At 34.3% G+C, this 8,721-nt stretch overlaps 1 non-coding gene and 1 pseudogene across 1 annotated transcript; both read left to right on the forward strand.

The window, feature by feature from the left end:
- Positions 1 to 281: 281 nt before the first annotated feature.
- LOC145077432 (small nucleolar RNA R71) lies at positions 282 to 388 on the forward strand. The gene has a single exon (XR_013693177.1). It is a non-coding gene; the product is annotated as a small nucleolar RNA R71 (small nucleolar RNA).
- Positions 389 to 5,309: 4,921 nt separating this feature from the next.
- Positions 5,310 to 6,727, forward strand: LOC145076363 (heat shock protein 90-5, chloroplastic-like; annotated as a pseudogene).
- The last annotated feature ends 1,994 nt before the right edge of the window (positions 6,728 to 8,721 follow it).

The following is an 8,721-nucleotide window of genomic DNA, read 5'->3' on the forward strand; positions in this document are numbered from 1 at the left end:
CTCTTATGGCATGTATTGACTGGTCCATTTGTGTTATCCTTCGATCCAAATTATTCATCATAGCCATCACAGCTGCTATTTCTTCAGTTTGGGACCCTCCACTGCTTTTGATTCCATCTTGCCTAGGGTTGTGGTATTCGCGAGAGTGCTTCGCGAATTCTTCAATCAGCTCCTTAACCTCCCTTGGATTTTTCTTTGTCAAAGGTCCTTGAGAATCAAGAAGTTGTCTTGTCATAACGTTGACCCCATCATAGAAGATTGACATCTCTTGTTGCACATTTAGATCATGCTGAGGGCAATTTCTGAGCAAGCCCTTATACCGCTCCCATGCTTCGTATAATGACTCCCCCGGCTATTGCTCAAAGTTGGCTATCGCCTTCTTGAGTTTGGCTATCTTGGATGGCGGGCAAAACTGGTCCAGGAATTGCTCACGCATTTGAGCCCAAGTGGTAATTGTACCCGGTAGAAGTGACTTTAACCACTCCTTAGCAGCTCCTTTGAAAGTGATGGGAAGCATCCTAAGCAAGACTGTGTTTCTGTTGACATTTGGGACATTGAAGTAATTCGCAATGTCGTTGACTTCATCTAGATGCTTAAAAGCATCCTCATGATCTTTCCCGAAAAATGGGATATCCTTCAGTGCAGTCAAGATGTGCCTCTTCAGCTCGAATGTGGCAGTGGCAGGTATTGCGGGTTGGACTAAGCCGGGACCCATATCTTCTCGGATCCGCTTCTTGTAAGCTCCCATGGACATCTCTTCAATTGCTGCCATCTCATTCCTTGGCTCGTTCTTGGGTTCGCTCGTGTGTTCTTCAAATTCCGGCTCGGTATCGTATTCGAACTCCGTTTGGACGGGTGTTTGGTCCAAGTTCTCAAATTTGCTCTTGTGCCTCGCGGATGAACTTGAATCTCCTGTCTTCTTTCCTGACTTCCTTGAAAAAGCTGACCTCAATTCTTGTAAGGGTGTCTTTTTCTTGGGAATTGCAGACTCGGGATCTTCAAGTGGTGGCGCCAAGGGTGTGTTTGAGCCTCTGGTCATGAACTCCTGCAACTTGCTAAACTAAAAAAAACGTAAAACTAAACTAAAATAAGAAAATACTAAAAATAGAAATCTCAGCTTTCACGTTGTGAATTTATTAAAACTCACGTCGTGAATTCTGTGACAGAAAAAAAAATCTTTGTTATATGCTAACCAACTAAGCTAAAATTAACAAATAAATAACTAATTAACTTTTTCGCAGATTTTATTCCACAAAAAGGGGGTCGATTAATATAATGCAACTAAATAAACTAATAATCTAAGCCGTTCCCCGGCAACGGCGCCAAAAACTTGATGTGCACAAAAGTACCCACTAATTTTAATATTTATAACCTAACTAACTTAAACTAACTATGCACTTATAGACAGTGTACCTAATCAGATTACAATATAGCTTGGGTAAGTCGGGTGTCGATCACAGGGAACGGTGTTACTAATTAATTTATTTACTATTAAATTAACCTAATTATTAACAAGTTTAAAAGGGGTTTTATCTGATTTTACAAGATCAGATGAACTTAAATCAAATTCAATAAGTAAAAACACACTCTTGTTTAGTTTGAATCCATTTCTTCCTTATGGTTAGTTAATGATTACGGATTATTAAGTTGGTTTTTAGTTGTTTCAATAATTTAGTTCTAACTTTACCAATAATTAACTAATTCATGTCAAACCATGTATGTTCACACATAATTAAACACATAACTAATTATGAATGTAAATATGCCATGTAAGATTTGTTATATAAACGCAATTATAGTCACAATACACGTTCTTTAGCACAGCTAAGCTTATTTACTCTAATTACTAACTAAGATTGGTCAATCCTAGCTCTAACAATTCAATGTTCACTAAATCGTTAGGTAAACAAGTTCATGCAGTTAATGGTCACTAAGCTACACAGAACATGCAATCAAGCAATTAGAAAAACAAACATAAGCATGCTAGGTAATACCAATCAACCACAAACAATTTTTACCAACTAAACTTAATCCATAAAAATTGAGCTATTCATAAGTTGGAAGCTTCATCTAGCTAAACAAGAGTAGCTAGATTCAGCTGCTCATCATAGCAACTAACAAACTAACACAATTCAAAGTGTAATAAAACATGTTCTTAATTAACAAAATAAACTAAATTATGGACCTTCACTCTTTTTGATGTTGAAAGCCTTTTCCCAGAACTTTTCTCTCCTCAAAATCGTCTTCTGGAACTCCTCTTTCTAGCCAAAAGTTGCCTCTATTCATAATGGTCAAGGATTTATATAGTTGCTGATATCCATAAATTCACGTCGTGAGTTGTAGATAACCGTTCCCATCAAGGATTCCTTCACCCGCATACATATCTTCTAGAACCAACGATTCACGTCGTGAATCCTTTAAGTCTCACGTCGTGAATAATCTTTTTCCAGAGTTTCTTCACTTTTACTCTTTTAATTCCCAAAGTTTCTTTCTTTAACGCTTTTAGTCCCTTTTCTTCAAAATGTCTTCTTTTTGGCTGTAAATAACATTTAAGCTCATAAGTACCATTATTCTAAACAAATTACCAAATTTTTAATAAAAATGTACTTAAATATTGCCTAAAATTAAGTATAAATATGGCAATATCAACCCCCAACCAGGCCATAAACTTCACCCTATATAAGGGTTGAGTGGGTTTCATTCCCACCTTTTTCCCACCTTAGACTCTCTCTCTTTACTTTCTCTCTCTACAAACCGGGTTTTGGTCAAAACTCACACCTTCGAGCTTCAAATCGGTAAGTTAACCTCCTTAGGTTGTTGTTTATCTCATCTAGCTTGAAAATTCATGTTTAAATTACCCAAAACCCTCAAGAACATGAGTTTACGGTCCAGGAACACCTTCATGGACCGTAAACACTCATAAATGGGGTTTTAATGCTCAAAACCCTTCCAAACCACTTACGGAGCTTAGATACGAGTGGACTTACACACACGAACTTATAACACCAAAAACCGGTCTAAGAGCATTCCTAGACCGTAAACCCATCTTCTAGGACCTTAAACACATGTTTGGGTGTTAAACTACCCCTTAAACACCTCCAAAGGCTTCTATGAACTTCCTTGAGTGCATAGAACCTTGTATTCCTTTCTGAGATGCACCAAAGCATACACAAACATGTCACACTTGAGTTTACGGCCCGAGAAGGTTCTTGGACCGTAAACACCCTTTCTTAGACCATAAACACCCCCAAAGGGTGTAAAAGTGCCCTTAACACTTTGTATGGCTTGGAATTGGACCTAGAACTTTGTATGCTTAACCTACAACCACCAAAACACATGATTTATGGACTAACATGAGTTTACTACTGTAAAATCATGTGTATAAGGTAGTAAACTCCCCAAGAACATCTCCTTAGACCGTAAACACCTTTCCAAGGTGTTTAAGTGCCTTTAACACCTTCCTATGCTCATAAAAGTGACTAGAACCTTACGTGCATGAGTTAGAACCACCAAAAAACAAAGGAAATGGAAAAACATGAGTTTACGACCGTAAAATCATGTGTTTACAGCCGTAAACTCCTCAAGGAGTGGTGATGGACCGTAAACTCCATAAAGTGTCCATTTTGAGCCCCAATCACTTCCTTAGCCCTTGATTCGACTCTAGCATGATTCAATGAGTGTTATAAGACCTTGAAGCATCCAAGAACACACCACCCATGAATTTACGGCTGTAAACTCATGGGGATAATGTCTTAGGGTCGTAAACTCTATAAAGAGTTTACTCTTGAAGAGTAAACTCCCTCACTAGGCCATACACTCCCTTAGATGCTACCCGGGACACTCCTAGCACTTGACCAAAGTGCTTTCCGCTCATTAAGATGCGTATACGTGTTTAATTAGTATTATAATTACTAATTGTATGTAAACATATGTCATCATATGTTAATAGGTCACTAAGTGTGTTCAAGTCTTTACTTGACACCGAGCACCCAACCGACACCTCCATCCGATCCACTTACAACAGGTGAGTTCATACCCCTTAATGAACCTTTTTAAATGTTTTTACATGCTTTCACTACTAGAAAAACAGCCTTTTACGACGCTCATTGTGCGTCGTAAATGGCTCAGACGACGCGTAAATGCGCGTCAAGGAAGGCCCTGTCATAAAGAGAGACGACACGCTTTTGCGCGTCGTCTATAGACGACGTGCATTTACGACGCTCATTTACGACGCGCGTTTACGACACACAATGTGTATCAAGGAAGGCCCTGTCATAAAGGAAGACGACACGCATTCACGTGTCGTAATCTTACGATGCGCGTGTTAATGACACATAATGCGTATCAAGAAAGCCCCTGTCAAGAAAGGCCATGTCATAAATGAAGATGACACACGTTTTTGCGTATCATAATTTTAAATGTTTAAAAAAATTTAATTTTTTATAGATTTATTAATTTTCAAATTAAATTTGCATTTAATGCCTCATAATAGAAAATAAAATATCATATACAAAAAATATAATCCATTTCATAAAATTTTAATGTTATACAATTCTATTTCTTACAATATATAAATTTACATTCATCTAATCTACTCTGTGTTTCATACAAAAAATCTATTTCATGCGGCTTCTTCCATTTCCTTTATTAGTAGCTTACATTATCAGTAGAACAACTAACAATTGAAATGAAAAATGCAACACTTGTATATCTGCAAAGAACTTGAAAAAAACAACAAATATTTAATGTTTATATATAGCAAGAACATATTGAATGCATAAAATAACAAGCTAATAGGAAGTGTAACTTATTTGTTTAATTGTTAAAAATTACAAGTAAAGATTTTACTATTTCTGTAAAATAAAAAAAAATTAATTACCTTAAATTCCATTCAGCACAAGCATAAGGACCAACTCTGAGATGAACATAGAGTCCAACTTTCTTAATTAACTTCACCAAATCATACCTATCTTCGAAATAATATTGGGAAAGAGAAAAGAAATCTTGAAATCAAGAAAATGATTTAGTAAATTAAAATAAAATATTATTGTATTTCAAGAAATTTTGAAATTAAGAAAATGATTTAGTAAATTAAGAACTTCCCAGATACGAAAAGATTTGCATATCTTCCAAAGCTTCAATCTTCCTTTAGGATCAGCTGTGAATATATACCTATACAGTAGTAACAGTTTAAAATTAGCAATCAAATTTGAAGTCAGTATTGTTATGCATATGTCCTACAAACTCCCAAAATACTTTTCACTTCCTATACTATAAACAAGATGATTTATTATATGCACATAAGAGTAATGATTGAGGTGAACAATAGTATGCATTTTTCTAGGTACTTTAGCATTGAAACAAGTAACAGATTAGTAAAATGGGAGTATAAATTAAACGGTACCCGTTGCCCAAAAACTTGCACCAATAGTATGCATTTTTCTAGGTACTTTAGCATCGATGACTTTTCATGCTTGATTTCTCGTTTAATGAATCTGATAGTTCATAGTTTATACAACCACAAAGAAATTTTCCTCAGGGGGCTTGTGAGGTAAAAAAATCTCTATAGTCTACACGTTTCATGCTTGATTTCCATCTTTTTATCATTTTTAAAAACAAAAGTTCTAACAAGAAACCTTCTTTCAGTAATGCAAGTGATGCTCTTGATAAGCTGATATTCTTAAGTGTAACGGATCCCTCATTACTTGGAGATGCTGGTGAGCTTGAAATCCGAATTAAATCTGATCCATAAAAAGGGACAATCACAATATCGTAAGATTACTTACTTTTCTTCATTCTTGAATCTTTCCTCATAAAATACAACTCTACAAGAGATTTATAAACCTTTTTTTACCCTTATTGTAGAGACACTGGTATTGGAATGACCAAAGAAGAACTAATAGACTGCCTTGGAACCAGTTCTCAAAGTGGTACTTTACCTTCTTTCATATAAATCATTAGCAAATATGTACTACATTACATTAATCGGTTAATTTTATAAAATGTTGAATCTTTTTGTTTAGGAGAACAAGGATCTTGGAAATGATAACAGTTTGATTGGTCAATTTGGTGTTGGGTTCTATTCGACTTTTCTGGTTGCTGAAAAGGTCCTTAATACCCTTTTCCCATTTTCTTAATTTCTTAATTTGTCAATTAAAAATTATTCTAAATATTTCATAAAAACAGGTGATTGTTTCTACCAAGAGTCCAAGGTCAGACAAGCAATACATTTGGGAAGCAGCACCTGAAAGTAGTTCATATGTAATTAGATAAGAAACTGATCCTGAAAAACAGATTCATAGAGGAACAGAAATAACACTCTTTTTGAAGGTCCTTTAACTCTTACAAAGTTCAATCTTTTTGCTTTATTTTATTTATTTCAAATTCAATTAATATTTTATTTTGTTTTGTATAGGATGATGACAAATACGAGTTCACTGAGCCAAGTAGAGTTTAGGGTTTAGTGAAAAACTACTCACAATTTGTTTCTTTCCCGATTTTCACATGGCAAGAGAAATCAAGAACAGTTGAGGTAAGTTTTTTTTACTGTTTTTGTGTTATGATTTGGGACCCACAAAATGAAAATGTAGCTAATGAAATATGATTTGAAATTTGTTTTCAGGTAGAGGCGGAAGAACCAAAAGAGGGTGAAGAAACATCATCAGAGGTAAAAACTAAAAAACTAAAGTGTCTAATTCAGCTTACCCGAGGAATCTCATGGAATTGAAAAAACAATTACGTGTAGTATAATCTCTCAGGGGCAAAATCGTAATCAGCAGTTGGAATTGGCAAACTTGGAGTGGGTTTTGATAGCATAGGAGCCGTTGACTCTTCCAGGTTGCATTTTATTTTCCTGTCTGCTGACTCAATCTGTAAAAATAAGGAAACTTTATGGATTAAGAACTGCCTACCATATGACATGAATTATTAAAAAAATGAAAACTGTTACCTTATGATCTTGCCTTTTGGATGTATTTTGATGACAGAAGTAACCATAGTAAAGTGCTTGGGTGGTAAGAGCTAAGGTAGTCACCAAATACAACTACATCCCACCCAAAAGTCAACAAAAAGTGCAAATTCAACATTTGGAAAAACTTTACTGGAGTAATTTCATATCATAAAGAAAAAATGATCCATCAATTTCAAACTCATGTTTTCATATACTTCACATCAAGTTATTTTCATTTAACTCTTGCATAAACCCGTTATTGAAACCATTTAATGTCTTTCTTTTGGAAACATACTTGAATGTGGTAACTATTAAGGGACCATGGGAATAAAATAATGATCATTTATGTATTCACATGTTGACTATAGGAGGAGACCAGATTTAATAAAAATTGGGTTGAAGGCTATGGAAAAAGATTAAAAGTTTCAAAATATATGCCTTCATCTAAGATCTAAAACCCCAGTTTCGAAATACTAATAAAAATCTAAAACCACATTTCAATTCCTAACAGTATTTGGCAAGTTAAAGACCACAATTACTCATATTTGTCTTACTGCATCTAAAACTCTAATTTCAAATCTCTTCAAGACATGGAAGAAACAAAAAAAAATATGTTCCTAAAATCTTGGTTCATTGTTACTAACTTCACAATCAAGGAGGAAAAAAAATCATGAAAGGAAACTTCTTGATGGTAAAATTGTTATATTATATCTAGTTTAGAATGCAATCAGTTTACATAATCCACTAAATACAGTTAATAAAAAAGAGCAAAATATCAATAATAATGAACTCATTCTCGATTATTACTTTGTGAACATCATCTAATCACCTACAACACAAAGTGATAAACTTTCCATGTCATCCAATTATAGCTAAATAACTGAAAGGGTCAGTTGTTTTTTACACTCTCTGGCACTGCAGTAGAAAAGATGTATTTTTTTATACCAAGTGGCTCTCAGTCTCACTTTACAAATTTTCATGTTTTGGGAAAACAAAATACCTGATTAGGACCCTTAAATACTGAGTCATCAACTGCAATTGAAGGTTTCTTGATGAAAGCCCTAATTTTCTTAAAGAGGAAGAGGCGACTAATCCGTAAATGGAAGCCTTTGGATTAGCTAGTCATCCAGTTTCTCTGAAAAATAGAACACCATAATCAAACAACTACCAGTAAGCAATCAAGTTCCAAAACATTAAATCACAAAGATATTATAATGGAATGAGACATTTTGAAAAGTTCATTATTTCATGTAGTTATTATTATTTTTTTTCTTTTAACCAATACTCAATATAGGTTATTTGCAAAATTAGAGCTTGACAGATGATCTATCAATCCTTATATATTTGTTACTATCAGACGTCTTTTTGTGGGATATTTAAAAAACTGGAGAAGTCCCTTTGACACATTATATAGTCTAAGGATAACATGCAATCTATATATATGAACTCTAAGTTTGGGAGTTTCAGCTGAGTATCTTTTTTACACAAACTGCAACCTACAATACCCTGAATCTAAATTATATTTATGTAAACATAGGTCAAAAGTTGAGTTATAACATGTTCGTAGTGCCCTCTGTTTCATTCTCTATTTGTACTATATTTAAATGTCATGTTGGCTCTTTATTTTTTTAATTCTGATGGCTCTTCTATAATAGGCTGTCTTAGTCCTATTTATCTATTTAGATTAACTGCATTGGTTATTAGCATAGATATTTTTTGTGACTTCTATTTTCTAAATATGTATAAATCTGAAAATCAACTCCAATTTTCTT

The sequence above is a fragment of the Lactuca serriola genome, chromosome 9, assembly GCF_051521515.1.
Source record: "Lactuca serriola cultivar US96UC23 chromosome 9, Lser_US96UC23_V15, whole genome shotgun sequence".
In the NCBI taxonomy this organism is placed as follows: Eukaryota; Viridiplantae; Streptophyta; class Magnoliopsida; order Asterales; family Asteraceae; genus Lactuca; species Lactuca serriola.